General features: G+C 42.1%; 1 long non-coding RNA gene across 1 annotated transcript; it reads right to left on the bottom strand.

The window, feature by feature from the left end:
* Nucleotides 1–9,078: 9,078 nt before the first annotated feature.
* Nucleotides 9,079–26,539, bottom strand: LOC132874815 (uncharacterized). The gene is made up of 3 exons (XR_009651709.1): nucleotides 26,437–26,539; nucleotides 26,262–26,348; nucleotides 9,079–9,213 (listed from the first exon to the last, which is right to left on the bottom strand). It is a non-coding gene; the product is annotated as an uncharacterized LOC132874815 (long non-coding RNA).
* Nucleotides 26,540–26,629: the final 90 nt, after the last annotated feature.

Below are 26,629 nucleotides of genomic sequence, written 5' to 3'. Positions count from 1 at the left end.
TTAAAGTCATACAAAACAAAAAAAGAAATGGGAAAAAAGAATAAGCTACATTCAGTGAACAAATACATATATAATTCTATCCACATTCACTGGAAATGAGCAATCGCACGCTCTGATTGGCTACTCTACTACTAGTCTATCAGCTCATATACCATGAGTAGAGAAAAACCAAATGGCGGCGCGTGCTGCTGAACCAACCAAAGACGAAATAAAAACTCTACTCGAAAACAAAACCCCAAAAATACCAACAAAATACAGAATGAAAGTATTTGATGGTAAGAACGTATCTTTTATTTTTATTTTTCAAGAGTTAATTATTATTATTATCGCATTTTTCACAAATTGCTCCTGTCATTTCGCCAGTTTGTTTACAATCTAAGAGGAAATGATTTTGTCGGACATTTTGTATGAAGTTTTTAATTGATCGAATTTGCAAAAATTAAAAATAAAAATGCTCCGTTTCTGAAAATCCAGTGAATGTGGATAGAATAAAGCAGATATTCCATGAAATCGAGTCGTGCATGGATTATAGACGACTCGGTGCTACGTGCCTCGTCGGCTTTCAGCTAATGTACGACTTGATTTCGTGGAATAACTGTTTTATATATATATATATATATATATATATATATATATATATATATATATATATATATATATATATATATGTTATTATTAGGATCCTAGTGTATTGGTATAGTCACCAGACAATGTGTGTTAAATGGGGGTGTGGAATATCCTCCCCATTTCATGTATCTAATGGTGTCCGCCAAGGTGGGCTTCTATCTCCTGCTTTGTTTAACGTATATATGAATGATTTATCAGTCCAGTTGAGTTTGTGTATTACAGGCTGTCTAAATGGCAGTACTATGATTAATCATCTAATGTATGCAGATGATCTGGCTATTGTGAGTCCTTGTAGTGCTGGGTTACAACAATTGCTTAAGGTATGCACTCAATATGGTCATGAGTATGACATTAAATTTAATGCAAAGAAGAGCAATGTTATGATAGTGAGGAGTAAAGAGGATAGGAAGATGATATTCCCTGTTTTCTATCTGTGTGATAGCCCACTTACGGTGTGTAAGGAAGTTAAGTATCTTGGTCATATAATTTCTGATGATCTTTGTGATGATATTGATATATACCGGTAACGACGTAAACTATACGCCCAGGCTAATATGTTAATTCGTAAGTTTAGTATGTGTTCTTTTAATGTGAAATGTTTTTTGTTCAAAGCTTTTTGTACACTCATGTATACTGCCCATTTATGGTGTAAATATAAGAAAAGCAGCTTCCAGAAGCTCACAGTTGCGTATAATGATACTATGAGAGTGCTGATGCAGATACCTAGATGGTCTAGTGCCAGCTATCTGTTTGCCTATTCCAATGTGCCTGGGTGTGATGCAGTCCTGAGAAAAGTAATGTATAAATTTATGTGTCGATTGGATTGCTCTCAAAATGGTATAATTGAATCTCTAGTAAATCCTGTTAAGAGCTCTGTGAGGTTTTCCTCCAAGCTTAGACGACACTGGAGAGAGTGCTTACAGTATATGTCTGATGGTTGTATACTTATTTTTTTAATCACTATTGTTCTTCTGCGTGTTTTTTTTTTATATGAACCTTGTACTTGTGTCTGGTATAAATAAATAAATAAATAAATATATATATATATATATATATATATATATATATATATATATATATATATATATATATATATATGAGGGTAAGTCAAAAAGTTCTAAGACAAATTGAAAAAAATCTTTATTTATGAAAATAACAAAGCTATTTCTCTACATATCCTCCATTTAAGTCTAAACACTTCTGCAAGCGGTGTTTCCATCGGAGAATTCCTTCTTTGTAGAATTCTGGGAGATGTCTTTTATATATATATATATATATATATATATATATATATATATATATATATATATATATATATACGGTATATATATATATATATATAGAGAGAGAGAGAGAGATCATTATTAGTGAACTACAACATGCTAAAATTCTGCGTGAGTGTGTGTGCGCGCGAATGTGTGTACTTGCAGGCATTTTAGGACAAACTAAAAACACAATCCTGATGGTTTATTTGCATTTTTTTCCCTAATTGTGTACTGGTCTTGCTACTGCTGTTGCTGCTGCATAATCAATGCTGTCTGGGATGTTGGCCCAGTGCAGGGGATTTCCTAGGCTCACAAGTATTTTTTTTCTTCTTTCCTCTTTTAACTCAAAGATGGCCTGACAACAGCTCACACACACACACACACACACACATGAAAATGTGCACTCGAGCACACATGCACATCCGAACACCGATGCAGATGTTAAGGGCCTCTTTGATACAAAAGTTGAGACTAAATGTGCTTTTCGACTGAACTGGAATCAGCTCTCCTGTCTTTAAGTTCAATTTCATTCAGTTCATTTCAATTAAAATTCATTGCTCTTTTACTTTCATACAAATGATTAAAATATTACTCACTGTGCACGATGATACAGATATCAGAGCGATAAGGATAAAAAGCTATAAGAATATGCACTCAAATAATCGAGTCTGTGATCTGCGATTGTCTGTGATTGAGCTATCTGAAGTCAAACAGATGTGAATGCAGAAGTTTCAAGACCGTTTTTGTCTGGTGTCCAACTGCAAGGTCTGTTTTGTGTTAGTCAACATCACATAGCATGGACGATAAATAATGCCATGGTACTGGATTTGATATATCAAGCTAAGTACAAACATTACAGTCATGACAATACAGTCGATTTGTTATCATGAAGACTTTACTTATGGAAATCCAAGCCATTACGCTGCAGACATTACAGTATTGACATTACAGTGCAAACTCGGTGCACACTTTACATATCAAAGTACAGACATTACAGCAATGACGTTACAGTACATTAGATTAAAACATATATATTACAACATGACAATGGCAAATATTACATTTCAATACTGACATTACAGTGCTGATTATTGTATTACAATTTTTGTCATAAAACTAAAAGTATTAAAGTACAAGCATTACAGATAGTACTGACATTACTGATATAATAGTTTTTATATTCTTATAGCTGAAATTACAATGATAACACACTGCCAACATTGCATAGACCAAAAAAAATTACAGTACTGACATTACAGTGAAGACATTACATATAGAAAGATAGACATTATAGTTCAGGCATTACAGTGCAGACATTACAGTAGAGACATTACACTGCAGATATTACAGTGAAGACATTACAGTACTGACATTACAGAGCAGACATTACAGGACACATATTAGAGTGCAGATGTCACAGAATTGACATTACAGTACTCACATTACAGTGCAGACATTACAGTACTGACATTACAGAGCATGCGTTACAGTACTTACATTGCAGTGCAGACATCCCAGTGCAGACATTACAGTACTGACATCACAGAACAGGCATGACAGTACTAAAATCCCAGTGCAAGCATTACAGTGGAGACATCCCAGTGCAGACAATACAGTACTGACATTACAGTGCAAACATTACAGTACTGACGTTATAGGTCAGATATTATAGTACTGACAGTACAGTATTAACATTGCAGTACTGACATTATAGGTCAGGCATTACATTACTGACACTACAGTGTAAACATGACAGTACTGACATTACAGTGCAGACATCACAGTATTAACATCACAGTGCAGACATTACAGTACTGATATCACAGTGCAGACATTACAGTCCTGACATTACAGTACTCACATTATAGTGCAGACATGACAGTACATGAAATTACAGTGCAGACATTACAGTGCAAACATTACAGTACTTACATTACAGTGCAGACATTACAGTCTTAACATTCCAGTGCAGGCATTACAGTACTGACATTACAGTGCAGACATTACAGTACTGAAATTACAGTGCAGACATCACAGAGCAGACATGACAGTATTAACATTCCAGTGCAGATGTTACAGTACTGGCATTATAGTGCAAACATTACAGTCCATGAAATTACATTGCAGACATTACAGTATTAATATTACAATGCAGACATTAAATATAGAAATAAACACATTACAGTATAATGTCTAACAATGCTGACACTCAACTACTTGGAAATTTCACACCATTTTAATGTTGAATAATTTAGGATTTTTGCATTCTGTTTCGGAAAAAAAGATGAATTGCAGCAGGGAATTTCCTCAGTTTAATGCATCTCCTTCTGCTTCCTGTGTGTCAGGCTCAAGTGTAAATAGAGGCAGTGGTAGAAAAGGATTGCTCTGCTTATCTCAGCTGTAAGTGCAGACATTATGTAATAAAGAGCAGATATTACAGTGCATTAAAGTACAGACTTGAGAGTACTGACATTATAATGCAGATGTGAGAGTTTTACATTACAGTGCAAGTATTTACATGACCAGTATTACAGTGCAGATGTTACAGTACTGATACTACAGAGCAAACCTGGCAGTGCTTCAATTACAGTGCAAATACAGTGCTAATTAGACATACAGTGCAGACATTACAGTATATATACTGCATATACACTGATCAGCCATAACATTTAACCACCTGCCTAGTATTGAGTATCCCCCTTGTACCACAAAACAGCTCTGACCTATCAAGGCTTGGACTCCGCAAGATCTCTGAAGCTGTGTTGTGGCATCTAGCACCAAGATGTTAGCAGCAGATCCTTTAAGTCCTGTAAGGTGAGAGGTCAGGCCTCTATGAATCAGACTTGTTTGTCCAGCACATCCCACAGATGCTGGATTGGATTGAGATCTGAGGAGTTTGGAGGCCAAGTCAACACCTTGAACTCTTTGTCATGTTCCTCAAGCCATTCCTGAACAATTTTTGCACTGTAGCAGTACACATTATCCTGCTGAAAGAGGCCACTGACATTGGGGAATACCACTGGCATGAAGGGGTGTACTTGACCTGCAACAATGTTTAGGAAGGTGGTTCATGTCAAAGTAGCATCCACATGAATGCCAGGACCCAAGGTTTGCCATCTCTTCCCCAGGTAAGTGGTATACACAAACCCAGCCATCCACATGATGTAAAAGCAAATGTGATTAATCAGACCAGGCCACCTTCTTCCATTCATCCAAGTATTTTTCCTGCTTCCAACACATCAACTTCAAGAACTGGCTGTTCATCTGGTTTACTGGTAATTGAAAAGACTCAGTCGTTCATAAGCAAAGATGGGGTGAGGTTTACCACTTTGCGAAAAACTGCATAGGCAAATAGTCCCACAGTTTAAGAACAATGTCTCTCAAGGTATAATTTCAATGAATTTAGGGATTTCACCATCAACACTCCATAATCTCATCAAAAGATTCAGAGAATCCAGAGAAATCTCTGAACGTAATGGGCAAGGCTGAAAACTGACACTGAATGATGTGACTTTCAAACCCTCAGGTGGCACTGCATTAAAAACCAACATGATTGTATCAAGGACATGACTACATCGGCTTGGGAACACTTCAGAAAACCGTTGTCAGTAAACACAGTTCGTTGCTGCATCTACAAATGCAAAACGAAAGCTATAGATCAACAACATCTAGAAACGCTGCCAAATTCCCTGTTGCCAAGTTCATCTGAGATGGACTGACGCAAAGTGGAAAAGTGTGCTCTGGCCTGACAAGTCAACATTTCGAATTGTTTTTGGAAATCATGGACATTGTGTCCCCCAGACCAAAGAAGAAACAGACATCAAGATTGTTACTGGCTCAAAGTTCAAAAGCCAGCATCTGTGATGGTATGGGGATGTGTTATACGGCATGGGTAACTTGTACATCTGTGAAGGCTTCATTAATGCTGAAAGGTACATACAGGTTTTGGGGCAACATGCTGCCATCCAGATGATGTCTTTTTCAGAGACGTTCCTCATTATTCCAGCAAGAAAATGTCAACCCACGTTCTACATGTGTTACAACAGCATGGCTTCATAGTAAAAGAGTGCAGGCGCTAAACTGGCCTGCCTGCCTTCCGTTAAAAATGTGTGGCGTGTTATGAAGCACAAAATATGATAACAGAAAGTCGTATATCAAGCAAGAATGGAAATTTCATGTTCAAAACTTCAACAATTCTTGGGTTTCACATGATGTCACATCCTCCTCATTAGTTATTCAAAACTTTAGCTGGTGGTCTACCAAAGCTCAGCTGACAAAGCGTTTGCATGAAGAAGGTGCATTGCTCGCATTAAAAAAGCCTTACGCTTGCGTTCTTTTAGGTTGTTCGAATCGATCAAACCGTGAAACTGATAAAAGTTTCTTCAGCATTCCCCATGAGCTAATAAAAAAAGGTGAACGAACACAGGATTTCACAAAAAGACGTTGAGAAAGGTGGCTTATGAAGCTCTCACTGAAATCGAAGGGAGCCGAGTCGAAGCATGCTCGAGTTTGTAGTGATCACTTGGTGAAAGGTTTGTATCTCCCTCTCAGCTATGTCCTTAGTGCTTTCCAAGTACTTTTCTTGCTATGTGTCATTATTTTATGGTACTTTTTTTAGTCACGAAGCTCTAAAGTCCCCAGCTGTTTCTTTGTTTACTCCTCACTCGATGGCCGACATACTGAAAACAGCACGCGTCTCGCTTTCTTTAACAGGGTGTCCTAGCTGTCTTTTCAACCAGTCTTTCAGTAATGCCGCTTTTCCACTACAAACGCGGCTGAGCCGTGCCGTGCTGAGTCGGGCTGAGCGGAGTTGCATTTCGACTACAACCGCGCTGAACCGTGCTGGCTGGAAGTGGGTGGACACATTGGGTGGAGTTAGCGAAAGTGGGTGGACGTCAGGCGATGTCGTTAAGCAGCGCAAACAGTGACATCAGTGATCTTTTAAGCGGTAGTCTCACGACCCGGAGAGTAAACAATAAACATAGAGGACATGGAGTCGTTAGTGTGGCTGGTCTTGGTGCTGTGGCTTGTTGTCACCGACAACGCGGACAGATACTGGCAAGAGCGTATAGATGAGGCGAGGCGCATAAGGCTTCAGAAATTCTCGTAATTCGTAATTATTCTCCTTCCGGGTTTGCGGTGTTTACAGATCCCAGCGCGCTCGCGGGGCGTGTGTGGGCATGTGAGGACACTCCTCCTCACCAATCAGTGCACAGGGGAGTGTCTGCTCACGCCCCCAACCTCACTCGGCACGGCTTGGCTCGCTTCAGCCCCACTCCAAAACGGTGCGAGTTTTAGGGGCTAAGCAGGGCTGAAACGAGCTGAGTCGTGCTGGTTTTTGGTAAGGCAAGGCAAGGCAAGGCAAGTTTATTTATATAGCACATTTCATACACAATGGCAGTTCAATGTGCTTTACAGAAGTAAAAACAAAAACAGTAAACAATAGAGAAATAAAATTACATAAAATAATTTTATCTTTATAAAAGATAAAATTGGTAGTCGAAACGCGAGCCGTGTCGGGCTGAAGTGAGCTGAAGCGAGCTGAAGTGAGCTGAAAAAGGGTAGTGGAAAAGGGCCATAAGTGCACACAATCAAAACAACCACGAATAATAAAGTCCATATGCATGAAGGTCACGACAAAACTCTTCCCCAGCCATACAGTAACAATGCGCCGTGATCACTGTTAGCGTGTTAGTTGTGTTAGTCAACATCACATAGCATGGACGATAAATAATGCCATGGTACTGGATTTGATATATCAGGCTAAGTACAAACATTACAGTCATGACAATACAGTCGATTTGTTATCATGAAGACTTTACTTTTGGAAATCCAAGGCATTACGCTGCAGACATTACAGTATTGACATTACAGTGCAAACTCGGTGCACACTTTACATATCAAAGTACAGACATTACAGCAATGACGTTACAGTACATTAGATTAAAACATATATATTACAGCATGACAATGGCAAATATTACATTTCAATACTGACATTACAGTGCTGATTATTGTATTACAATTTTTGTCATAAAACTAAAAGTATTAAAGTACAAGCATTACAGATAGTACTGACATTACTGATATAATAGTTTTTATATTCTTATAGCTGAAATTACAATGATAACACACTGCCAACATTGCATAGACCAAAAAAAATTACAGTACTGACATTACAGTGCAGACATTACATATAGAAAGATAGACATTATAGTTCAGGCATTACAGTGCAGACATTACAGTAGAGACATTACACTGCAGATATTACAGTGAAGACATTACAGTACTGACATTACAGAGCAGACATTACAGGACAAATATTAGAGTGCAGATGTCACAGAATTGACATTACAGTACTCACATTACAGTGCAGACATTACAGTACTGACATTACAGAGCATGCATTACAGTACTTACATTGCAGTGCAGACATCCCAGTGCAGACATTACAGTACTGACATTACAGAACAGGCATGACAGTACTAAAATCCCAGTGCAAGCATTACAGTGGAGACATCCCAGTGCAGACAATACAGTACTGACATTACAGTGCAAACATTACAGTACTGACGTTATAGGTCAGATATTATAGTACTGACAGTACAGTATTAACATTGCAGTACTGACATTATAGGTCAGGCATTACATTACTGACACTACAGTGTAAACATGACAGTACTGACATTACAGTGCAGACATCACAGTATTAACATCACAGTGCAGACATTACAGTACTGATATCACAGTGCAGACATAACAGTCCTGACATTACAGTACTCACATTATAGTGCAGACATGACAGTACATGAAATTACAGTGCAGACATTACAGTGCAAACATTACAGTACTTACATTACAGTGCAGACATTACAGTCTTAACATTCCAGTGCAGGCATTACAGTACTGACATTACAGTGCAGACATTACAGTACTGAAATTACAGTGCAGACATCACAGAGCAGACATGACAGTATTAACATTCCAGTGCAGACGTTACAGTACTGGCATTATAGTGCAAACATTACAGTCCATGAAATTACATTGCAGACATTACAGTATTAATATTACAATGCAGACATTAAATATAGAAATAAACACATTACAGTATAATGTCTAACAATGCTGACACTCAACTACTTGGAAATTTCACACCATTTTAATGTTGAATAATTTAGGATTTTTGCATTCTGTTTCGGAAAAAAAGATGAATTGCAGCAGGGAATTTCCTCAGTTTAATGCATCTCCTTCTGCTTCCTGTGTGTCAGGCTCAAGTGTAAATAGAGGCAGTGGTAGAAGAGGATTGCTCTGCTTATCTCAGCTGTAAGTGCAGACATTATGTAATAAAGAGCAGATATTATAGTGCATTAAAGTACAGACTTGAGAGTACTGACATTATAATGCAGATGTGAGAGTTTTACATTACAGTGCAAGTATTTACATGACCAGTATTACAGTGCAGATATTACAGTACTGATACTACAGAGCAAACCTGGCAGTGCTTCAATTACAGTGCAAATACAGTGCTAATTAGACATACAGTGCAGACATTACAGTATATATACTGCATATACACTGATCAGCCATAACATTTAACCACCTGCCTAGTATTGAGTATCCCCCTTGTACCACAAAACAGCTCTGACCTATCAAGGCTTGGACTCCGCAAGATCTCTGAAGCTGTGTTGTGGCATCTAGCACCAAGATGTTAGCAGCAGATCCTTTAAGTCCTGTAAGGTGAGAGGTCAGGCCTCTATGAATCAGACTTGTTTGTCCAGCACATCCCACAGATGCTGGATTGGATTGAGATCTGAGGAGTTTGGAGGCCAAGTCAACACCTTGAACTCTTTGTCATGTTCCTCAAGCCATTCCTGAACAATTTTTGCACTGTAGCAGTACACATTATCCTGCTGAAAGAGGCCACTGACATTGGGGAATACCACTGGCATGAAGGGGTGTACTTGACCTGCAACAATGTTTAGGAAGGTGGTTCATGTCAAAGTAGCATCCACATGAATGCCAGGACCCAAGGTTTGCCATCTCTTCCCCAGGTAAGTGGTATACACAAACCCAGCCATCCACATGATGTAAAAGCAAATGTGATTAATCAGGCCAGGCCACCTTCTTCCATTCATCCAAGTATTTTTCCTGCTTCCAACACATCAACTTCAAGAACTGACTGTTCATCTGGTTTACTGGTAATTGAAAAGACTCAGTCGTTCATAAGCAAAGATGGGGTGAGGTTTACCACTTTGCGAAAAACTGCATAGGCAAATAGTCCCACAGTTTAAGAACAATGTCTCTCAAGGTATAATTTCAATGAATTTAGGGATTTCACCATCAACACTCCATAATCTCATCAAAAGATTCAGAGAATCCAGAGAAATCTCTGAACGTAATGGGCAAGGCTGAAAACTGACACTGAATGATGTGACTTTCAAACCCTCAGGTGGCACTGCATTAAAAACCAACATGATTGTATCAAGGACATGACTACATCGGCTTGGGAACACTTCAGAAAACCGTTGTCAGTAAACACAGTTCGTTGCTGCATCTACAAATGCAAAACGAAAGCTATAGATCAACAACATCTAGAAACGCTGCCAAATTCCCTGTTGCCAAGTTCATCTGAGATGGACTGACGCAAAGTGGAAAAGTGTGCTCTGGCCTGACAAGTCAACATTTCGAATTGTTTTTGGAAATCATGGACATTGTGTCCCCCAGACCGAAGAAGAAACAGACATCAAGATTGTTACTGGCTCAAAGTTCAAAAGCCAGCATCTGTGATGGTATGGGGATGTGTTATACGGCATGGGTAACTTGTACATCTGTGAAGGCTTCATTAATGCTGAAAGGTACATACAGGTTTTGGGGCAACATGCTGCCATCCAGATGATGTCTTTTTCAGAGACGTTCCTCATTATTCCAGCAAGAAAATGTCAACCCACGTTCTACATGTGTTACAACAGCATGGCTTCATAGTAAAAGAGTGCAGGCGCTAAACTGGCCTGCCTGCCTTCCATTAAAAATGTGTGGCGTGTTATGAAGCACAAAATATGATAACAGAAAGTCGTATATCAAGCAAGAATGGAAATTTCATGTTCAAAACTTCAACAATTCTTGGGTTTCACATGATGTCACATCCTCCTCATTAGTTATTCAAAACTTTAGCTGGTGGTCTACCAAAGCTCAGCTGACAAAGCGTTTGCATGAAGAAGGTGCATTGCTCGCATTAAAAAAGCCTTACGCTTGCGTTCTTTTAGGTTGTTCGAATCGATCAAACCGTGAAACTGATAAAAGTTTCTTCAGCATTCCCCATGAGCTAATAAAAAAAGGTGAACGAACACAGGATTTCACAAAAAGACGTTGAGAAAGGTGGCTTATGAAGCTCTCACTAAAATCGAAGGGAGCCGAGTCGAAGCATGCTCGAGTTTGTAGTGATCACTTGGTGAAAGGTTTGTATCTCCCTCTCAGCTATGTCCTTAGTGCTTTCCAAGTACTTTTCTTGCTATGTGTCATTATTTTATGGTACTTTTTTTAGTCACGAAGCTCTAAAGTCCCCAGCTGTTTCTTTGTTTACTCCTCACTCGATGGCCGACATACTGAAAACAGCACGTGTCTCGCTTTCTTTAACAGGGTGTCCTAGCTGTCTTTTCAACCAATCTTTCAGTAAGTGCACACAATCAAAACAACTACGAATAATAAAGTCCATATGCATGAAGGTCACGACAAAACTCTTCCCCAGCCATACAGTAACAATGCGCCGTGATCACTTCTCCGTCTTGTTTAACTAAGATCCAGGTCTTTAAAGGGGTTTCTGATGATCTTTGTGAATGATTTACCTGAGAGATAAGAGCCAACACAAGTGAGAATCAAGCCAACTGTTGTTTGTTTATACTTCAACTTGCAGCACTTCGTTGTAAAGATGCGAACAAAAAGCTTAAAAAAAACATCCTTACACGGGCAAAAACAATACAAGATTTGTTTGGCAGTGACTTGATAGCGAGGTCCTTTACCCAGCCACAGACAAAAAAGTTGTAAGCCTCCATACTCTTCCATGCTTCCATCTGTTTTGCGGTGTAGAAGGACGTCTGCAACACCAGATAGTTCGAGATGTCGGGGAACTCGACTGAAGGGTAGTTTTCGAGATCGTATGCAGTGATGGGAATAACGGCGTTAGAATAAACGGCGTTACTAACGGCGTTACTTTTTTTAGTAACGAGTAATCTAACTAATTACTTTTTACATCGTTATAACGCCGTTCCCGTTACTTACAATAAAATACTATGCGTTACTTTATTAAAGCTGTTCTCATCTGGCACGCTGCTCGCTCAGCCTTTCTTTACTCTGCTTTAGTGTGGGGCGGGGAGACACGAGACAACGGCACAGTAAGCCAATCAGAGTAGATTTGGACAACATATGTAGGTAGGCCACGCCTACTGCACTACTGCGCACGCTTTCAATCGGAAGACCCAGCGATGGCGAGCGGTCAGCCCAGCACTGCGCTTTCACATTGGAAATACAGCCAGGACTTTTCATTACTTGAAATAAAAGGCAAGAGTGTTTACGTGCAATGCACATTATGTCGAGGAACAAAGCGTTTGTCCTCGTCAGTGGCCAGTAATTAGTAACATAATTTTAATAACTGCAAAAATATATTACATTTGATAGATGTCTTATCTCACATTGTCCCACAAAAATATTAATATAGTGTAGATAATGTTACTAACTGGTTCTGTTAAGTGTCCATTTCAGTCATTAAACACATTTAACATTCACTTTTATTATGATTACACTAATTGAATTTGATTTTTTTTTTTTTTTGGGGGGGGGGGGGGGGACAAAATGTAACGGAATAATTACTTTCCCTGGTAATTAGTTACTTTTATGACAAAGTAACTCCGTTACTAACTCAGTTACTTTTTGGGAAAAGTAACTAGTAACTATAACTAATTACTTTTTGAAAGTAACGTGCCCAACACTGATCGTATGACAAATCCTTCTTTCCCAGACTGTAGGGGTCGATTCCATTGCACACAGCAATCTTCTGAATAGATCTAAAGCAAGCAGTGGCTTCTAGATTACAAGCGTATTCTGATAACTTATCACTGGTTGTTTGCACTACGGCAGACATTTTGGTTTGCTTGACCACCAGATGTTTTACTGGAAGTGAAATCACTAAGAAAAGTCATGTGACTGAAACCCAAGAATTGGTGTCCTTAGCTCTCAACCACTTACTGAGTGTTGTTTAAAGAAAAGGTGATGTAACAGAGTGGTAAACATGGCAACTTTTTTGGAACGTGTTGCAGGCATCAAATTCAGTATGAATATATATATATATATATATATATATATATATATATATATATATATATATATATATATACGTATATATATATATATATATATATATATATATATACAAAAAACAATAAAGTTTATAAGTTTGAAAACTAAATATCTTCTCTATATTTTGTATTATATTCAACTGAATATAGGTTGAAAAGGATATGCCAATCATTGCATTCTGTTTTCATTTACATTTTATAAAACGTCTCAACTTTTTTGGAATTGGGGTTGTAGTGAGGTTGTGGCTCACAGTGATAATCATCATAAAAATGTTAAATATAACCATTTAACTTTGCATAACTTTTGCATACCTTCAAAAATTGATTCAAATACAAATGACTCTTTACACCAATTCCTAGTGATCACACACACACACACACACACACACACACACACACACACACACACACACACACAAGAACATCCAGACACAGGTGAGGATGTGGATCAGTATGGGGCCTCTTTTTTAAAGGGCAGCTCTCAGGTGTAATCTGCATGGTCAGAAACATATTCAATAAAATGACTAGTAATGTTATTGTTCTGAAATACTTTGTGGTAGCGTCGACTTTTACCGAGTCATATTTATTAGGTGTGCCTCTCCATTCACAAGCTTAACACTGACAAAATAGTGGTTCGTTATTCATGAAAAACATGCGAGAAAATGTCTAACAATGCTGATTCTCAACCACAAGGAACTTTCACACGGTTGTGATGCAGTTATCTGGATAATTTGAGATTACGTGGCGGGGGGAGGGGGGAAGATGAATTGCAGCAGGGAATTTCCTCGGGTCGAAGCGTCTCCTTCTGTTTCCTCTCGGTCAGGTGTGAATGTAAATAGAGGTAGTGATTGAAGAGGATTGCTCTGCTTATCTCAGCCATAAGTGCAGACAGAAACAAATCTCCACTGATAGGTAGTGTGTGTGTGTGTGTGTGAATATCCTTAAAAATACACACACAGTTAAGTCATCGCTCAAGCTGTCCTGGATTTCAATCAAGTTGAAATAGAGATTAGCACAAAAGCTAAACTAATGCTAGTCACTTTGCACGTGTTAGCATAAAATTGCAACATAAAAGATTTTTAGTAACTAAAATTCCCAAATGATGCAGCTTGGAAATAGTGATTTCACAAGACATATAGTTATTAGAGGCCAAACACAAGTTTTGTATGTATTATAGGATGTGAACACCTGACCATCACATGGTCCACCATATGTGGTTCTTCCCCAAACTGTTGCTACGAAGTTGGAAGCACACAACAGTACAGAACGTCTTTGTTTGCTGTAGCATTACAGTTTCCCTTCACTGGAACTAACAGATCCAAACCTGCTCCAGCATGACAATGCTCCTGTGCACAAAGCACAGAGCTCCATGAAGAGATGGTGTGTTAAAGGTGGACTGGAAGATCTCGAGTGTCCTGCACAGAGCCATGACTGAACTCAACCCCACTGAACACCCTTGGAATGAACTGGAACACCGACTGAACCCCAGACCTCCTTGACTGAGCTCACTAATGCCGCTTTTCCACTACAAACGCGGCTGAGCTGTGCCGTGCTGAGTTGGGCTGAGTCGAGCTGAGCGGGGCTGTTGGAGTTGCATTTCGACTACAACCGCGCTGAACCGTGCTGGCTGGAAGTGGGTGGACACATTGGGTGGAGTTAGCGAAAGTGGGTGGACGTCACGTGATGTCGTTAAGCGGCGCAAACAGTGACATCAGTGATCTTTTAAGCGGTAGTCTCACGACCCGGAGAGTAAACAATAAACATGGAGGACATGGAGTTGTTAGTGTTGCTGGTCTTGGTGCTGTGGCTTGTTGTCACCGACAACGCCAACAGATATTGGCAAGAGCGTATAGATGAGGCGAGGCGCATAAGGCTCCACAAATTCTCGTAATCCGTAATTATTATTCTTCCGGGTTTCCGGTGTTTACAGATCCCAGCGTGCTTGCGGGGCGTGTGTGGGCATGTGAGGACACTCCTCCTCACCAATCAGTGCACAGGGGAGTGTCTGCTCACGCCCCCAGCCTCACTCAGCTCGGTTTGGCTCGCTTCAGCCCCACTCCAAAACCATGCGAGTTTTGGGGGCTAAGCAGGGCTGAAGCGAGCTGAGTCGTGCTGTTTTGAGATAGTCGAAACGCGAGCCGTGTCGGGCTGAAGTGAGCTGAAGCGAGTTGAAGTGAGCTGAAAAAGGGTAGTGGAAAAGGGCCATAATGCTCTTGTAGCTGTATGAACACAAATCCACACAGCCACGCCCCAAAATCTAGTGGAAAGCCTTCCCAGAAGAGTGGAGCTTATTACAACAGCAAAGTGGGAATAAATGGGATGTTCAGCAAGCATACAGTGGTGCTTGAAAGTTTGTGAACCCTTTAGAATTTTCTATATTTCTGCATAAATATGACCTAAAACATCATCAGATTTTCACACAAGTCCTAAAAGTAGATAAAGAGAACCCAGTTAAACAAATGAGACAAAAATATTATATTTGGTCATTTATTTATTAAAGATGATCCAATATTACATATCTGTGAGTGGCAAAAGTATGTGAACTGCTAGGATTAGCAGTTAATTTGAAGGTGAAATTAGAGTCAGGTGATTTCAATCAATGGGATGACAATCAGGTGTGAGTGGGCACCCTGTTTTATTTAAAGAACAGGGATCTATCAAAGTCTGATCTTCACAACACATATTTGTGGAAGTGTATCATGGCATGAACAAAGGAGATTTCTGAGGACCTCAGAAAAAGTGTTGTTGATGCTCATCAGGCTGGAAAAGGTTACAAAACCATCTCGAAAGAGTTTGGACTCCACCAATCCACAGTCAGACAGATTGTGTACAAATGGAGGAAATTCAAGACCATTGTTACCCTCCCCAGGAGTGGTCGACCAACAAAGATCACTCCAAGAGCAAGGCGTGTAATAGTCAGGGAGGTCACAAAGGACCCCAGGGTAACTTCTAAGCAACTGAAGGCCTCTCTCACATTGGCTAATGTTAATGTTCATGAGTCCACCATCAGAAGAACACTGAACAACAATGGTGTGCATGGCAGGGTTGCAAGGAGAAAGCCACTGCTCTCCAAAAAGAGCATTGCTGCTCATCTGCACTTTGCTAAAGATCATGTGGACAAGCCAGAAGGCTATTGGAAAAATGTTTTGTGGATGGATGAGACCAAAATAGAACTTTTTGGTTAAATGAGAAGCATTATGTTTGGAGAAAGGAAAACACTGCATTCCAGCATAAGAACCTTATCCCATCTGTGAAACATGCTGGTGATAGTATCATGGTTTGGGCCTGTTTTGCTGCATCTGGGCCAGGACGGCTTGCCATCATTGATGGAACAATGAATTCTGAATTATACCAGCGAATTCTAAAGGAAAATGTCAGGACATCTGTCCATGAAGTGAATCTCAAGAGAAGGTGGGTCATGCAGCAAGACAACGACCCTAAGCACACAAGTCGGTCTACCAAAGAATGGTTGAAGAAGAATAAAGTTAATGTTTTGGAATGGCCAAGTCAAAGTCCTGAGCTTAATCCAATCGAAATGTTGTGGAAGGACCTGAAGCGAGTAGTTCATGTGAGGAAACCCACCAACATCCCAGAGTTGAAGCTGTTCTGTACGGAGGAATGGGCTAAAATTCCTCCAAGCCGGTGTGCAGGACTGATCAACAGTTACGGGAAACGTTTAGTTGCAGTTATTGCTGCACAAGGGTGTCACACCAGATACTGAAAGCAAAGGTTCACATACTTTTGCCACTTACAGATATGTAATATTGGATCATTTTCCTCAATCAATAAATGACCAAGTATAATATTCTTGTATCATTTGTTTAACTGGGTTCTCTTTATCTACTTTTAGGACTTGTGTGAAAATCTGATGATGTTTTAGGTCATATTTATGCAGAAATATGGAAAATTCTAAAGGGTTCACAAACTTTCAAGCACCACTGTATATGGATATGATGGCCAGGTGTCCACAAACTTTTGCCCATAAAGTGTATTTTATTTTACTTATTTCCAAAATTTTTAAGCGGGCGGCACGGTGGTGTAGTGGTTAGCACTGTCGCCTCACAGTAAGAAGGTCCTGGGTTTGAGCCCGGGTTGGTTCAGATGTGAGATGTACCTGTTGGTTCAGATGTGAGTGTGAATGGTTGTTTGTCTCTATGTGTCAGCCCTGTGATGATCTGGAGATTTGTCCAGGGTGTACCCCGCCTCTTGCCCATAGTCAGCTGGGATAGGCTCCAGCTTGCCCACGACCCTCCAAAGGATAAGCAGTGATGGATGGATGAAAAATTGTTAAGCTTTAAACAGACTAGCCATTTGGTTGGGTCAAGGTTGGGTGCCAATGTCAGACCACTATAATTTTGGCCATTGGTCCAACGTCAGGTCCCCAGGGATGACACACTTTGGCCAATTGTCAGCCATTTAGTTGGGTCATGGTTGGGTCCATGCTACAAATAAATGTATTTGTGGCTCATGGCCAGCATTCCCAGGAAACACCAGGCAACATTTCTCCAATCTTCAACCATCCAGTTTCTAGCCTTTGCCCACTATAGCTTCAGATTCCTGTTCTTGGCTGATGTGGTCTTCTGCTTTTGCCACCTAATCACTCAGTGTTTGAACGTGTTGTGTGTTCTGAGAGTAGGGTATTACAATAGGGCATTATTATTGTTAAATAAATAGAATAAAATAAGCAAGTGTTAGATCAAATGAAATACCAACTAATCTTTGTGATTAACGGTTTCTTCATTGTCCACTCTGATGTGACTCGAAATGAGTTCATTATTATGGGGAAGTCAAGACCTAATGATTAGAGAAGCAGCTTTGGGACCAAAAGGTTGGTGGTTTGATTCCCTGGACCAGCAGGAATGGCTGAAGTGCCCTTGAGCAAGGCACCTAACCCTCAGCTACTCTGGGTATGTTGTATGTTGGTCTGGATAAGAGCGTCTCCTAAATGCCTGTAATGTAATTATTACATTGATAGTAAGTGTTTTGTGAAGCAATTTCTGCAAAACCGAGATTGGTCTTCTGTGGCAGTTCGTATGGGTGGAGCACAGAAAGATGGCAGGCCAGGATTACGTTCCACAAAGAAAACTTTTTATTTTACTTAATTTAGCTTTTCAGCTTTTACTCACTCACTCACACTATCTCACACTATCACACACTCTACACACACACATGGGGGCTTGACCACGCCCCCGCTGCCACATATCCCCACCGCCCGACTCAGGCCGGGCAGCCGTCCAGCCTGCAGTTGACTCCCCCCCCCTTGACGGGAGAGGAAGTCCGCCACGACCATCTGCGCCCCCAGCCTGTGGACCACCTTGAAATTAAAGGGCTGGAGTGCCAGATACCAATGGGTGATCCATGCGTTGGCATCCTTCATGCGGTGGAGCCACTGGAGGGGCGCATGGTCCGAACAGAGGGTGAAAGAGCACCCCAGGAGGTAGTAGCGGAGGGCGAGGACTGCCCACTTGATTGCCAGGCACTCCTTTTCGATGGTGCTGTAGCGCCCCTCACACACCGACAGCTTCCTGCTAATGTACAGGATGGGGCGGTCCTCCCCCTCCACCTCCTGGGACAGAATGGCCCCCAGCCCTCTGTCCGACGCGTCCATCTGCAACACAAAGGGGAGAGAAAAGTCAGGGGAGTGTAACAGTGGCCCCCCGCACAGTGCAGCCTTCACCTCAGAGAAAGCCCGCTGGCATTGTTCCGTCCACTGGACCGGATCTGGTGCCCCCTTTTTAGTCAGATCAGTCAGCGGGCTGGTGACGTCTGAATAATTAGGTATAAACCTACGATAGTAGCCAGCCAGCCCCAGGAACTGTCTCACCCCCTTTTTGGTCTTGGGCCTCGGGCAGGCCGCAATTGCTGCTGTCTTGTTAATTTGGGGACGCACCTGCCCATTGCCCAAGTGGAAGCCCAGATACCGTACTTCCACCCGCCCAATCACACACTTCTTCGGGTTGGCTGTGAGACCCGCCCGCCTCAGCGACCTAAGGACGGCCCTCAGGTGTTGTAGGTGCCGCGGCCAGTCATTACTATAAATAATGATATCGTCTAGGTACTCGGCCGCATAGGTGGTGTGGGGGCGGAGGACCCTATCCATCAGTCGCTGGAATGTAGCGGGCGCCCCAAACAGCCCAAAAGGAAGTGTGACGAACTGGTGTAAGCCGAACGGTGTGGAAAAGGCCGTTTTTTTCTCTGGATAATGGAGTTAAGGGGATCTGCCAATAACCCTTTGTTAAATCCAGTGTCGAGTAAAAGCGAGCCGTGCCTAGTCTATCGAGCAACTCATCAATACGAGGCATTGGGTACATGTCGAATTTAGACACCGCATTGACTTTTCTATAGTCTACACAGAACCGGACCAACCCATTGATCTTGGGTACCAAGACCACCAGGCTGCTCCAGTCACTGTGGGACTCCTCGACGATGCCCATTTTGAGCATGGCCTCGAGTTCTTCCCGAACCACTTTTTTCTTGTGTTCAGGTAGCCTGTAAGGGCGGCTGTGCACTACCACCCCTGGGGGCGTCTCAATGTGGTGATCTATGAGGTCGGTGCAGCTGGGCAGGGGCGAGAACACGCAAATGATGTTTTCAGAGAACAGCTGTTTGTCCAAGATGATTTCAGAAAACTTTTTTCTGATCTCGATAAGACTGGAATACAATCTTTTATCAGTGGCCCACTCCCTGCAAGGGGAAGCTTTGCATTTACTCGACTCTTCAGTCTTAACACCTGGCTTGGAAAAACTTGTTTTTTATTTGGTATGAACTTCATAGACAATTTTAACCTTTTCTGGAATCGCAGAGAATTCTTCAAGCCAAATAGCACTGAACTCAGCCGGATTGGGACCAAAGTTTTAGCGGATCACTATAGCCTCGCTCTACAACATGCAATTTTCTCTCAGCCAACATTGAGGAAAACAGTTGATAAGATATCGCAGACTGACCCAGTTACAAATATCAACAATACCTCTGCAAAGCCAAAACAATCATCTATGCAAGTCTTCACAAAGGACACACAACCATCTGGGGCAGACTGCCAAGAACCATCTGGGGCAGACTGCCAAGGACATCAACAATCACAAGAAGAATGTGAGCATGCGATTCCATCATGCGATTCCATACAGATTGAGGACCTGACCAAAGACAATCATGCCAAGGCTGCATCATCCACATCTCGACCCCATGCAAGTATCACAGAGACTGTCAGGGAGACAGTCACCACAGAGACAGTCATGAAGACACTCACAAAGACCTCACCAAAGTCCCAATCTCAGTCTCGCTCTTCTGACTTTATTGTACCATCTCCGTCTCCCCCCTGCATGGATTTCCCTAAAAGTATGCAGAGACTGCTGCCAATGGCTGCACTCTCTTTTTCCAGCCCAAATCATTCACGACAAGCAGTGTACCCAGTTCATCAAAAATCAACCAACAGACTGAATTCTGTTCGCCCAGGACTTTCAGCTGGCTACCAATCTTTTTCACCATCTAAAAAATACGACATCTCCAATCCCCCCCCCCCCCCAACGTCATGGAACATACAGAGAGTCTTGTATGATGTGCTGTGGGTCCCTGCATTGGGTGTAGTTTTGAAAACAAGCTGGGACCCAGTATGCCTATGCCATTCTCTATTCCTGTTTTGATAAGAAATAGAAAACATAGAGCATATTTAACCCAGGGGGTAAACCAGTCTAGTCTCCTTCCTGTTTCAAAACAACATCAGAGTGCCCAAGCGGATATTACTTCTAGACTTTCTGTAAAGCTAGCTCTTCTGAACGTTAGATCACTTTCAAACAAGTCATTTTTAATTAATGATCTTATCTGCAAACACAATCTTGATTTTTTTGCTTTTAACTGAAACTTGGCTGGATCAAGCAAATAGTGCTACCACCCTTATTGAAGCAGCTCCCCCAAATTTTAATTTTATGAATGCTACCCAACAGGGGAAAGGTGGAGGGATCGCAAATATATTCAAAGCCTCTTTTCAATGTAAACAGTCCTCACTTGGTGATTTTACATCTTTTGAACACTTATGTGCACTTGTTACATGCTCTCCTAACATATTGTTATTAACTATTTACAGGCCTCTGAGACATTCAGCCAAAGTTTTTCTGGAAAAGTTTGGTGAACTGTTGTCAGTCATTTGCTTAGAGTTTGACTGTCTTATTATATCTGGGGATTTTAACTTGCATGTAGATAATCCTGAAAACACTTATGCCAGAGAAAATACTTGCACTTATTGACAACTTCAACCTAGTACAACATGTACAGGGGCCGACCCACTCTCGTGGTCATACCCTTGACCTCGTCATCACAAAGGGTCTTACTGTTTCTACTACTGTTGTTGACCTGGCCTTATCTGATCATTTCTGTGTTTTCTCTGATGTTTCTATGTCTCCTCACATTCAGAACAGCTCAATGACTATGGGTAGGAGAGTCATAAACGACAACACGTGTCCTCTTTGAGCAAGCTCTCTCTCGGATCTCAACCAAGATGTCAGACTCTGTAGATGATTTACTGGAAAATTTTAATTTAAATATGACCCAAATTATGGATGACATTGCTCCATTCAAAATCAAAAGAGTCAATGACAAGCAGAAAGCACCATGGAAGCAATACCCAGCTGTTAAATTGCTAAAGAGAGAATGTAGAAAGACTGAAAGAAAATGGCATAAATCTAAACTTCACATCCATTATCAAATTCATAAAGAGATGCTTTGTAAATATAATTATGAAATTCGTAAAGCAAGACAATCTTTCTTCTCCAACATCATCAACAGGAATATGAACAATGCTCGTGTGCTATTTTCAACAGTAGAGAAGCTAACTAATCCCCCACCACAATTAGTACCTGAACTTCTCTCAGTTAATAAATGCAATGAGTTTGCATCCTTCTTCAAAGGTAAAATTGATAAAATACGGCAGAATATTGCTCATAATTTATCTCAGTTGCAAATAATTGAAAAGCTGCAATCACCAGTGACACAGACAGACAATTTCAACACAATGTCAGAATTTTGTTTAATTGATTACGAGACTCTTGAAAAAACTGTACAAAATCTCAGTTCCTCAACATCTGAATTGGACATTCTGCCCACCAACTTTTTTAAGTCTATTCTTCACCTTATAATTACAGATGTGCTTCAGATCATAAATACATCCCTAGAGACTGGCATTGTTCCTGTGTCCCTGAAAAAAGCCTTTGTAAAGCCCCGACTTAAAAATAATAATCTGGATGCTTCAGTATTAAACAACTACAGGCCAATATCAAATCTACCATTCATCGGGAAAATCCTTGAAAAAATTGTCTTCAATCAATTAACTGCCTTCTTGATATCAAACAGCTGTTTTGATAACTTTCAGTCAGGATTTCGTGCCAATCATAGCACTGAAACAGCGCTGATTAAAGTTATAAATGACATACGTCTTAATACTGATGCAGGCAAAACATCGGTCCTGGTGTTACTGGACCTCAGTGCAGCTTTTGATACTGTTGATCACAACATACTGCTATATCGACTTGAACACTGGGTTGGGTTGACTGGTAAAGTTATCAATTGGTTAAAATCATACTTAAAAGATAGAAGCTTCTTTGTTACCATGGGAAATTGTACCTCAACATCAATGTCCTTGACCTGTGGTGTTCCCCAGGGGTCGATTCTTGGACCATTACTATTCAACCTTTATATGCTCCCACTTGGACAAATTATCAAGAACAACTCAATTTTGTATCACTGCTATGCAGATGACACCCAAATTTATTTCGCTCTATCACCTAATGACTATGCCCCCCTTGAATGTCTCTACCAGTGTATCGACCAAATCAACAACTGGATGTCACAAAATTTTCTTCAGCTGAACACAGATAAAACAGAAGTAATTCTATTTGGGAAAAAAGATGAAAGACTCAGGATTACCACTATTCTTGACACAAAGGGGATTAAAACAAAAGATATGGTTAAAAATCTTGATGTTTTCATTGACAGCGAGCTAAATTTTGACAGTCACATGAAAGCAATCACTAAAACGGCATTTTATCACCTAAAAAACATTTCCAAACTAAGAAGACTTATGTCAAAAAATGATCTGGAAAAACTTATACATGCCTTCATCTCTAGTAGGGTTGATTACTGCAATGGCCTCTTCACAGGCCTCCCAAAAAAGACCATCAAATGACTTCAGGTGATTCAAAATGCAGCAGCTAGGGTTCTCACACGAACAAAAAGAACAGAGCACATTACTCCAATTCTAAGGTCCCTTCACTGGCTTCCAGTAAGCTATAGAATTGACTTTAAAGTATTGCTGCTGGTGTACAAATCTCTAAATGGTACAGGGTCCAATTACCTCTCTGATATGTTGCAGCGGCCTAACCCAATCAGATCTACCAGATCGCAGCAGCAAAATTTACTGGTAAAACCTGTTGTTAAAACAAAGTGTGGTGAAGCAGCTTTTAGCTACTATGCAGTACAGCTATGGAACCAACTCCCAGAGGACATCAAAAATGCTCCTGCTGTTGGCAGCTTCAAATCTAGACTAAAGACCAAGCTGTTTTCAGATGCTTTCTGCTAACTGATAAATTTCATCATCTTTACATGTTTTAAACTTTCTTAACTTTTACAATCTCTGCATGTTTTAAACTTTACTTAACTTTTATTCTATTTTATTCTGCTGTTTTTTTAACTGAATTTTTACTTCATTTTATTATTTTATTTCTACTATTGTTTAATTCTTATTATTTTTCTTCCCCATTTATTTTATGTAATTTTATTTTCTATTGTTTACTGTTTTGCTTTTCCTTTGTAAAGCACATTGAACTGCCATTGTGTATGAAATGTGCTATATAAATAAACTTGCCTTGCCTTGCCTTGCTGGATTTACTAACTGGCATTCGCGGCACGCCGTACACCACCTACAGACATCGCCGCGAATCCCTGGCCAATAGAACCAGGCAATTCGTCGGGCTAGTGTCTTATCCTGCCCTAAGTGTCCAGCCATGGGATTAAAGTGAGCTGCCTGGAATACCAATTCCCGGCGGCTCTTTGGAATCAAAAGCTGCGTGACTTTCTCTTTAGTCTGAGTGTCCTGCGTCACTCGGTATAACCTATCCTTCATAATAGAAAAATAGGGGAAGGATGGGGTGGCGTTTGGCTGGAGTGTTTGACCATCAATTACTCTCACTTGGTCAAACGCATGCCGCAGAGACTCGTCTCGCGATTGCTCTAACGGGAAATCCCCAAGGGATTCCCCGAGAGAGGGAGGAGGAGCCTGTTGCTCCTCACTCTGACGCGGAGATGACGTAGATGGCTCTGTGACAGCTGCTCCAGCCAAAGCGACACCGGGACCTCCCCCTGCTGAACTACAGCAGGACCCACTCTTCACTAGATGGCTCATTAACTCCCCGAATCCCGGCCAATCAGTCCCCAAAATTATCGAGTGGGTGAGGCGAGGATTAACCGCCGCCTTTACTCTAAATTTTTCCCCTTGGAAAAGAATGTGGACTGACACTAAAGGGTAGCTGTGAACATCCCCGTGCACACACAACACCTTCACCCCCTGTGCTCCCCCCAATGCCTCGTCTTGCACCAGGCTTTGGTGAATTGAGGTCTGATTACAGCCAGAGTCCACCAAAGCCTGATATGTATCCCCTTGGATACTCACCGGTATGCGATACGCTCCGGCCCAATCGAGGGCGGCTCCTGGTGCATCGGGGATCCGAACCACTGCGCCCATGTCCATCATCGAGCACTGCTGTTGGAGGTGGCCCGGCTCCCCGCCGCACCAGCAAACCGGCCCGGGCTTCCTCTCTGCACCGGTGCTCTGGGGCTCACCCACCTGGGGGGGGGAAGAGACAGACACAGAAGGGGAAAACGGGAAGGCACCGCGGGTGTGACGGGCCGGCTGGGGCGGGGCCGGCCCCCGCCTCTGCGGTGGGGGAACGGGGCGAGGACGAGACACAGGAGGAGAGAGGGGGAGAGAGAGAGAGAAAGAGAAGAGGGAAGAAGAGGATGTCGGCTGTCCTGCCGTCGGAACAGCCACCAAATGGTCCTCCGCCAACTCGATGGCCTGATCCAGTGATGCCGGGCGGTGGCACTGGACCCACTCCACGGTTCCCTCTGGTAGGGGGGTGATGAACTGCTCCAGTACCACCTGATCGATAATCCCCTCGGTGTCGCGGTTGTCAGCCCTCAACCACCTCCAGCAGGCGTCCCGGAGCTGCTGGCCAAACACGAATGGCCGGCCGACTTCCTCCAGACGCAGAGCGCGGAAGCGCTGTTGCTGTTGTTCAGGGGTGTGCCCCACCCACTGGAGGACGGCCCGGCGAAGGTCCACGTAGACCAGCTGGTGATCGGCGGGGAGCTGTAGCGCGGCCAGCTGCACCTTGCCCGTTAGCAGGGGGAGGAGGTGCACTGCGCGCTGTTCCACCGGCCAGCCCAAGGCCTCTGCTGCCTGCTCAAAGAGTGTGAGGAAGGCCTCGGGTTCGTCATGTGGGCCCATCTTAGTGAGGGTGAGGGGAGAAGGGCCTGTGGCGGTGGAGGTGGTGGACCCCGCCGACACGAGGAGGTGCCGGAACGCCTGTCAGTCTTCCTGCTGCGCCAGCACCAGGGCCTCGAACCGGTGCTCCTGCTCCTTTCGGAGGGTGACTAGCGCTTGGTGCTGGCTCTGCTGGGCCGTGGCGAGGGCGTGGACCAGGTCTATGAAGGGGGAGGACTCCATGGGGCTGTTCTTCCTGTGCTCGAATTCCCGGGTTTCGGCACCACTGTGGCAGTTCATATGGGTGGAGCACAGAAAGACGGCAGGCCAGGATTAAGTTCCACGAAGAAAACTTTTTATTTTACTTAATTTAGCTTTTCAGCTTTTACTCACTCACTCACACTATCTCACACTATCACACACACATGCGTTGTGGCTGGGAGGGAGCTTCCTTCCTCTGCTCTCTCTCTCTCCTTATATAGGGCGCGGTCACTGGGGAAGACACACAAACACAGATTAACCAACATCAGGTGCAGTGATTCTGCCACTTACCTTTCCTGACTCCGCCCTCTGGTCACAGACCAATGCTTGACCACGCCCCCGCTGCCACATCTTCAAATTGAAATTAGAGTGTATCAACTGGAAAACAAATATACATCATGTCATCACATCTTCATCATCACAGGTATTTCACAGACACTCTTATCCAGAGCGATGTACAACATACCTGGGGCAGTTGGGGGTCAGGTGTCTTGCTCAAGGACCCTTCAGCTATTCCTGCTGGTCCAGGGAATCAAACCAGTGACCTTTTGGTCCCAAAGCTGCTTTTCTAGTGCCTATAATGCAGAACGACATACCACAAAGAGGTAGATGACATGGGAGCAAAAAGGGTTAAGGGCCATGCTCAAGGGCCCAACAGA

The sequence above is a fragment of the Neoarius graeffei genome, chromosome 2 (genome assembly GCF_027579695.1).
Source record: "Neoarius graeffei isolate fNeoGra1 chromosome 2, fNeoGra1.pri, whole genome shotgun sequence".
In the NCBI taxonomy this organism is placed as follows: domain Eukaryota; kingdom Metazoa; phylum Chordata; class Actinopteri; order Siluriformes; family Ariidae; genus Neoarius; species Neoarius graeffei.
This window is presented reverse-complemented; position numbering and strand designations above follow the sequence as displayed.